Consider the following 8,845-nt stretch of genomic DNA (forward strand, 5'->3'; position numbering starts at 1 on the left):
AGAGGGTGGTGGGGTTGGTGGGGATCCTGTGGGGTCCACAGATCCTTAGGTGTCAAGGAAAAGTCATCCCTGCACCAAATGGCATTCAAAATCACGTTTTGAGCCAATTCTGGCGTTAAACGCCGGGCTGGTGCCCCTTTCTGGCGTTTAACGCCAGGTTCTTGCCCTTTCCTGGCGTTTAACGCCAGTCTGGTGCCCCTTTCTGGCATTAAACGCCCAGAATGGTGCCAGACTGGGCGTTAAACGCCCAACTGCTAGCCTCACTGGCGTTTAAACGCCAGTGAGTTCTTCCTCCAGGGTGTGCTATTTTTCTTCCTGTTTTTCATTCTGTTTTTGCTTTTTCAATTGATTTTGTGACTTCTTATGATCATCAACCTACAAAAAAACATAAAATAACAAAGGAAAATAGATAAAATATAATCATTGGGTTGCCTCCCAACAAGCGCTTCTTTAATGTCAGTAGCTTGACAGAGGGCTCTCATGGAGCCTCACAGATACTCAGAGCAATGTTGGAACCTCCCAACACCAAACTTAGAGTTTGAATGTGGGGGTTCAACACCAAACTTAGAGTTTGGTTGTGGCCTCCCAACACCAAACTTAAAGTTTGACTGTGGGGGCTCTGTTTGTCTCTGATTTGAGAGAAGCTCTTCATGCTTCTTCTCCATGATGACAAAGGGATATCCTTGAGCCTTAAACACAAAGGATTCTTCATTCACTTGAATGATCAGTTCACCTCCATCAACATCAATCATAGCCTTTGCTGTGGCTAGGAAGGGTCTGCCAAGAATGATAAATTCATCCATGCACTTCCCAGTCTCTAGGACTATGAAATCAGTAGGGATGTAATGGTCTTCAATCTTTACCAAAACATCCTCTACAAGTCCATGAGCTTGTTTTCTTGAGTTGTCTGCCATCTCAAGTGAGATTCTTGCAGCTTGTACCTCAAAGATCCCTAGCTTCTCCATTACAGAGAGAGGCATGAGGTTTACACTTGACCCTAAGTCACACAGAGCCTTCTTGAAGGTCATGGTGCCTATGGTACAAGGTATTGAAAACTTCCCAGGATCTTGTCTCTTTTGAGGTAATTTCTGCCTAGACAAGTCATCCAGTTCTTTGGTGAGCAAAGGAGGTTCATTCTCCCAAGTCTCATTTCCAAATAACTTGTCATTTAGCTTCATGATTGCTCCAAGGTATTTAGCAACTTGCTCTTCAGGGACATACTCATCCTCTTCAGAGGAAGAATACTCATCAGAGCTCATGAAAGGCAGAAGCAAGTCCAATGGAATCTCTATGGTCTCATTTTGAGCCTCAGATTCCCATGGTTCCTCATTGGGGAACTCATTGGAGGCTAGTGCACGCCCACTGAGGTCTTCCTCAGTGGCGTTCACTTCCTCTCCTTCCTCTCCAAATTCGGCCATGTTGATGACCTTGCACTCTCCTTTTGGATTTTCTTCTGTGTTGCTTGGGAAAGTACTAGGAGGGAATTCAGTAATTTTCTTGCTCAGCTGTCCCACTTGTGCCTCCAAATTCCTAATGGAGGACCTTGTTTCATTCATGAAACTTTGAGTGGTTTTGATTAGATCAGAGACCATGGTTGCTAAGTCAGAGGGGTTCTGCTTAGAGTTCTCTGTCTGTTGCTGAGAAGATGATGGAAAAGGCTTGCCATTGCTAAACCTGTTTCTTCCACCATTATTGTTGTTGAAACCTTGTTGAGGTCTCTCTTGATTCTTCCATGAGAAATTTGGGTGATTTCTCCATGAAGAATTATAGGTGTTTCCATAGGGTTCTCCTAGGTAATTCACCTCTTCCATTGAAGGGTTCTCAGGATCATAGGCTTCTTCCTTAGATGAAGCATCCTTGGTACTGCTTGGTGCATTTTGCATTCCAGACAGACTTTGAGAAATCAAATTGACTTGTTGAGTCAATATCTTGTTCTGAGCCAATATGGCATTCAGAGTGTCAATCTCAAGAACTCCTTTCTTCTGACTAGTCCCATTGTTCACAGGATTCCTTTCAGAAGTATACATGAATTGGTTATTTGCAACCATTTCAATTAGCTCTTGAGCCTCTGTAGGCGTCTTCTTCAGATGAAGAGATCCTCCAGCAGAGCTATCCAAAGACATCTTGGATAGTTCAGAGAGACCATCATAGAAAATACCTATGATGCTCCATTCAGAAAGCATGTCTGAGGGACACTTTCTGATTAATTGTTTGTATCTTTCCCAAGCTTCATAGAGGGATTCACCATCCTTCTGTCTGAAGGTTTGGACTTCCACTCTAAGCTTACTCAATTTTTGAGGTGGAAAGAACTTTGCCAAGAAGGCATTAACTAGCTTTTCCCAAGAGTCCAGGCTTTCTTTAGGTTGAGAGTCCAACCATATTCTAGCTCTGTCTCGTACAGCAAAAGGGAATAGCATCAGTCTGTAGACCTCAGGGTCAACCCCATTAGTCTTGACTGTGTCACAGATTTGCAAGAATTCAGCTAAAAACTGATGAGGATCTTCCAATGGAAGTCCATGGAACTTGCAATTCTGTTGCATTAGAGAAACTAATTGAGGCTTAAGCTCAAAGTTGTTTGCTCCAATGGCAGGGATAGAGATGCTTCTCCCATAGAAGTCGGGAGTAGGTGCAGTAAAGTCACCCAGCACCTTCCTTGCATTGTTGGCATTGTTGTTGTTTTCGGCTACCATGGTTTCTTCCTTTTTGAAGAGTTCTGTTAGGTCCTCTACAGAGAGTTGTGCTTTAGCTTCTCTTAGCTTTCGCTTCAAGGTCCTTTCAGGTTCAGGGTCAGCTTCAACAAGAATGCCTTTGTCTTTGTTCCTGCTCATATGAAAGAGAAGAGAACAAGAAAATATGGAATCCTCTATGTCACAGTATAGAGATTCCTTTAGGTGTCAGAGGAAAAGAAATGTAGAAGACAGAAGTAGAAAATTCGAACTTATCAAGGAAGATGGAGTTCGAATTTTGCATTAAGGGATAGTGTTAGTTCATAAATAGAAGGATGTGAGAAGAAGGGAAGTAATTTTCAAAAATTAAGTAAAAGATTTTAAAAACATTTTGAAAAACACTACTTGATTTTCGAAAATAAGAGTGGGAAAGAAATCAAGTGATTTTTGAAAAAGATTTTGAAATTAAAAATCAAAAAGATTTGATTGAAAACTATTTTGAAAAAGATGTGGTTAAGAAGATATGATTGGTTTTAAAAAGATGTGATTGAGAAGATATGATTTGAAAACAATTTTAAAAAGATTTGATTTTAAAATTAATGACTTGCCTAACAAGAAAAGATATGATTCAAACATTAAACCTTTCTCAACAGAAAAGGCAACATACTTGAAATGTTCAATCAAATCATTAATTGTTAGCAAGTATCTTTGAAAAAGGAAAGAAATTGATTTTGAAAACATTTGATTGAAAAAATATGATTTGAAAAAGATTTGATTTTGAAAAACTTTGAAAACTTCAAAAAAAATTGATTTGAAAACAAAATCTTCCCTCTTGTGCCATCCTGGCGTTAAACGCCCAGAATGGTGCACATTCTGGCGTTTAACGCCCAAAACTCTACCCTTTTGGGCGTTAAACACCCAGCCAGGCACCCTGGCTGGCGTTTAAACGCCAGTCTGTCTTCTTCACTGGGCATTTTGAACGCCCAGCTTTTTCTGTATAATTCCTCTGCTGTATGTTCTGAATCTTCAATTCTCTGTATTATTGACTTGAAAAGACACAAATTTAAAAATTTTTTGGATTTTTAATAATGAGGAATAATCAAAATGCAACTAAAATCAAATAACAATGCATGCAAGACACCAAACTTAGCAGTTTGTATTCTATTGACACCAATGAGAATGCATATGAGACACATAAACACTCAAGTCAAGAGAATTCAAAGATCAGAGCAATGAAATCATCAAGAACATCTTGAAGATCACTTAAGACACATGAATGAATGCAAGAAGAACAGAAACATGCAATTGACACCAAACTTAAAATGATACACTAGACTTTAAACAAGAAATATTTTTGGTTTTTTATGATTTTGTAAATTTTTTTTTTGGATTTTTCGAAAATTAAGTGGAAAAAGAAATAAAGGTATCAAAATTCTTAATGAGAATTCCAGGAATCATGCAATGTTAGTCTAAAGCTTTAGTCTAAAGGAATTAGACATGGCTAGCCAAGCTTCAGCAGGACATTGCATTCAAGAGCTAAATTGATGAGAATCAATCAGCTTTGGTGATGATAAGAACATCACCTTGAAACACTAGAATTCATTCTTAAGAACTCTGAAAAAAAAAATACCTAATCTAAGCAACAAGATGAACCGTCAGTTGTCCATACTCGAACAATCCCCGGCAACGGCGCCAAAAACTTGGTGCACGAAATTGTGATCACTACAACTTCGCACAACTAACCAGCAAGTGCACTGGGTCGTCCAAGTAATACCTTACGCGAGTAAGGGTCGATCCCACGGAGATTGTTGGTATGAAGCAAGCTATGGTCACCTTGTAAATCTCAGTCAGGCAGACTCAAATGGGTATAATGATAAACGAATAAAGCATAAAGATAAAGATAGAGATACTTATGTATATCATTGGTGAGAGCTTCAGATAAGCGTATGAAGATGCCCTCCCTTCCGTCTCTCTGCTTTCCTACTGTCTTCATCCAATCCTTCTTACTCCTTTCCATGGCAAGCTTATGCAAGGGTTTCACCGTTGTCAGTGGCTACCTCCCATCCTCTCAGTGAAAATATTCCTATGCTCTGTCACAGCATATGGCTAATCAGCTGTCGGTTCTCGGTCAGGCCGGAATAAAATCCATTGATTCTTTTGCGTCTGTCACTAACGCCCCGCCTGCTAGGAGTTTGAAGCACGTCACAGTCATTCAATCATTGAATCCTACTCAGAATACCACAGACAAGGTTAGACCTTCCGGATTCTCTTGAATGCCGCCATCAGTTCTCGCCTATACCACGAAGACTCTGATCTCACGGAATGGCTGGCTCGTTTGTCAGGCGAGCACTCGGTTGTCAGGCGATCAACCATGCATCGTGTATCAGGAATCCAAGAGATAAACACTAGAGCCTTGATTGCTTGTAGAACAGAAGTGGTTGTTAGTCACCTTGTTCATGAGTGAGAATGATGATGAGTGTCACGGATCATCACATTCATCAAGTTGAAGAACAAGTGATATCTTGGACAAAGAACAAGCGGAATTGAATAGAAGAACAATAGTAATTGCATTAATACTCGAGGTACACCAGAGCTCCACACCTTAATCTATGGTGTGTAGAAACTCCACCGTTGAAAATACATAAGAACAAGAGTGATCATTGGTTTCGGCCCCAGAGAGGGAACCAGAAGAACCAAGATAAAAATACAATAGTAAAAGGTCCTATATATAGAGAACTAGTAGCCTAGGGTGTACAGAGATGAGTAAATGACATAAAAATCCACTTCCGGGCCCACTTGGTGTGTGCTTGGGCTGAGCAATGAAGCATTTTCGTGTAGAGACTCTTCTTGGAGTTAAACGCCAGCTTTTATGCCAGTTTGGGCGTTTAACTCCCAATTAGGTGCCAGTTCCGGCGTTTAACGCTAGAATTTCTTGAGGTGACTTTGAACGCCGGTTTGGGCCATCAAATCTTGGGCAAAGTATGGACTATCATATATTGCTGGAAAGCCCAGGATGTCTACTTTCCAACGCCGTTGAGAGCGCGCCAAGTGGGCTTCTGTAGCTCCAGAAAATCCACTTCGTGTGCAGGGAGGTCAGAATCCAACAGCATCTGCAGTCCTTTTCAGTCTCTGATTCAGATTTTTGCTCAGGTCCCTCAATTTCAGCCAGAAAATACCTGAAATCACAGAAAAACACACAAACTCATAGTAAAGTCCAGAAAAGTGAATTTTTAACTAAAAACTACTAAAAATATACTAAGAACTCAACTAAAACTACCAAAAACATACTAAAAATAATGCCAAAAAGGGTACAAATTATCCGCTCATCAAAAACGCACAAGAAAAACAAGGAAAGACACAAAACAAGAAAAACTTAAGATCAAACAAGAAAAATAAACAAGAACAACTTGAAGATCAATGAAGAACAAAGAACACAAGTTCGAAAATTTTAATGAAAAATATCAAATATGCAATTGACACCAAACTTAGAATAAGACACTAAACTCACGAAAAAAATTAAAAATTGATAAAGAGAAATAATATTTTTGAAATTTTTTTTTTTAAAAAAAAGGATAATAAAAGATGCAATTCTAGTAAAAGGAAAGGATAAATTCTTCCTAATCTAAGCAACAAAATAAACCTTTAGTTGTTCAAACTCGAATAATCCCCAGCAACGGCGCCAAAAACTTGGTGCACGAAATCTTAATCCCAATATCAAAATCAAAATTTCTTATGATCTCGTACCACTAACCAGCAAGTGCACTGGGTCGTCCAAGTAATACCTTACGTAAGGGTCGATCCCATGGAGATTATTGATTTGAAGCAAGCTATGTTTATTTTATCAGTCTTAGTCAGGATATTAATTAAAATTATCAGTTGGAATTATTAGAAAAATAAAAGAGAGTGAAATAGTTACTTGTTGTACAGTAATGGAGAATATGTTGGAGTTTTGGAGATGCTTTGTCCTCTGAATTCCTGCAATGTAATATTCAACTCAATTGTTTGTAAAGTTCCATCCATGGCAAGCTGTATGTAGGGTGTCACCATTGTCAGTGGCTACTTCCCATCCTCTCAGTGAAAACGGTCCAGATGCTCTGTCACAGCACGGCTAATCAGCTGTTGGTTCTCGATCATGTTGGAATAGGATCCATTGATCCTTTTGCGTTTGTCATCACGCCCAGCAATCACGAGTTTGAAGCTCGTCACAGCCATCCAATCCTTGAATCCTACTCGGAATACCACAGACAAGGTTTAGACTTTCCGGATCCTCAAGAGTGGCCGCCATCAGTTCTAGCTTATACCACGAAGATTCTGATTAAGGAAGCTAAGAGACGCTCATTCAATCTGATGTAGAACGGAAGTATTTGTCAGGTACACGTTCATGGATTGAGGGAGGTGATGAGTATCACGGATCATCACCTCCTTCACAATTAAGCGCAAATGAACATCTTAGATAGGAACACACACACGTTTGAATGAAATAGAAACAATTGCATTAATTCACTGAGACGCTGCAGAGCTCTTCACCCCCAACAATGGAGTTTAGAGACTCATGCCATCAAAGTGTATAAAATTCAGATCTGAAAATGTCATGAGGTACAAAATAAGTCTCTAAAAGTTGTTTAAATAGTAAACTAGTAACCTAGGTTTACAGAAAATGAGTAAACTATGATAGATGATGCAGAAATCCACTTGTGGGGCCCACTTGGTGTGTGCTGGGCCTGAGACTTAAGCTTCTCACGTGCCTGGGGCTGTTTTGGGCGTTCAACGCCAGGTTGTAACCTGTTTCTGGCGTTGAACTCTAACTTGTAACCTGTTTCTGGCGCTGGACGCCAGACAGCAGCATGATACTGGCGTTGAATGCCAGTTTACATCGTCTATCTTCACGAAAAGTATGGATTATTATATATTTCTGGAAAGCCCTGGATGTCGACTTTCCAACGCCGTTGAGAATGTGCCAATTGGACTCCTGTAGCTCCAGAAAATCCATTTCGAGTGCATGGAGGTCAGGATACAACAGCATCAGCAGTCCTTTTTCAGCCTAACTCAGATTTTTGCTCAGCTCCCTCAATTTCAGCCAGAAAATACCTGAAATCACAGAAAAACACACAAACTCATAGTAAAGTCTAGAAATATGATTTTTGCCTAAAAACTAATAATATTCTACTAAAAACCAATTAAAACATACTTAAATCTACATGAAATTACCCCCAAAAAGCGTATAAAATATCCGCTCATCGCAACACCAAACTTAAACTGTTGCTTGTCCTCAAGCAACTAGATAAATAAAATAGGATGAGAAGAAATTAAGAAGTAATAATATCTAAGAGTTTTAAATGGAGCTCAGATTCTTATTAGATGAGCGGGGCTTGTAGCTTTTTGTTTCTGAACAGTTTTGGCATCTCCCTTTATCCTTTGAAATTCAGAATGATTGGCATCCATAGGAACTCAGAATTCAGATAGTATTATTGATTCTCCTAGTGTAGTATGTTGATTCTTGAACACAGTTACTTTATGAGTCTTGGCCATGGCTCTAAGCACTTTGTTTTCCAGTATTACCACCGGATACATAAATGCCACAGACACATGACTGGGTGAACCTTTTCAGATTGTGACTCAGCTTTGCTAGAGTCCCCAGTTAGAGGTGTCCAGAGCTCTTAAGCACACTCTTTTGCTTTGGATCACGACTTTAACCACTGAGTCTCAAGCTTTTCACTTGGATCTGCATGCCACAAGCACATGGTTAGGGACAGCTTGATTTAGCCACTTAAGCCTGGAACTACTTCCTTGGGCCCTCCTATCCACTGATGCTCAAAGCCTTGGATCCTTTTCTTAATCCAATGATTCCTTGTAAATTTTTTTTTTCACTGCTTTTTCTTGCTTCAAGAATCAAATTCATGATTTCTCAGATCATCAATAGTATTTTTCGTGTTCCTCATTCTTTCAGGAGCCAATATTAATAAAATTCAAGATAAAAATTATGCACTGTTCAAGCATTCATTCAGAGAATAAAAAGTATTGCCACCACATATAGTTAATTATAATTTTTATTATTAAGAACTCGAAAAATAAATTACTTCTTTATTCTAATTATCTACTATTTTATTGATGTCTGATGATGATGAGAAAAATAAATTATAACTTAATTGGGAATAAAACCAGAATAGATATACTAATTA

General features: G+C 39.2%; 1 non-coding gene across 1 annotated transcript; it reads left to right on the forward strand.

Moving 5' to 3' along the window:
* The first annotated feature begins 2,177 nt into the window (after nt 1-2,177).
* LOC130963977 (small nucleolar RNA R71) lies at nt 2,178-2,285 on the forward strand. The gene has a single exon (XR_009080092.1). It is a non-coding gene; the product is annotated as a small nucleolar RNA R71 (small nucleolar RNA).
* Nucleotides 2,286-8,845: the final 6,560 nt, after the last annotated feature.

This window comes from Arachis stenosperma, chromosome 2 (assembly GCF_014773155.1).
Source record: "Arachis stenosperma cultivar V10309 chromosome 2, arast.V10309.gnm1.PFL2, whole genome shotgun sequence".
NCBI lineage: Eukaryota > Viridiplantae > Streptophyta > Magnoliopsida > Fabales > Fabaceae > Arachis > Arachis stenosperma.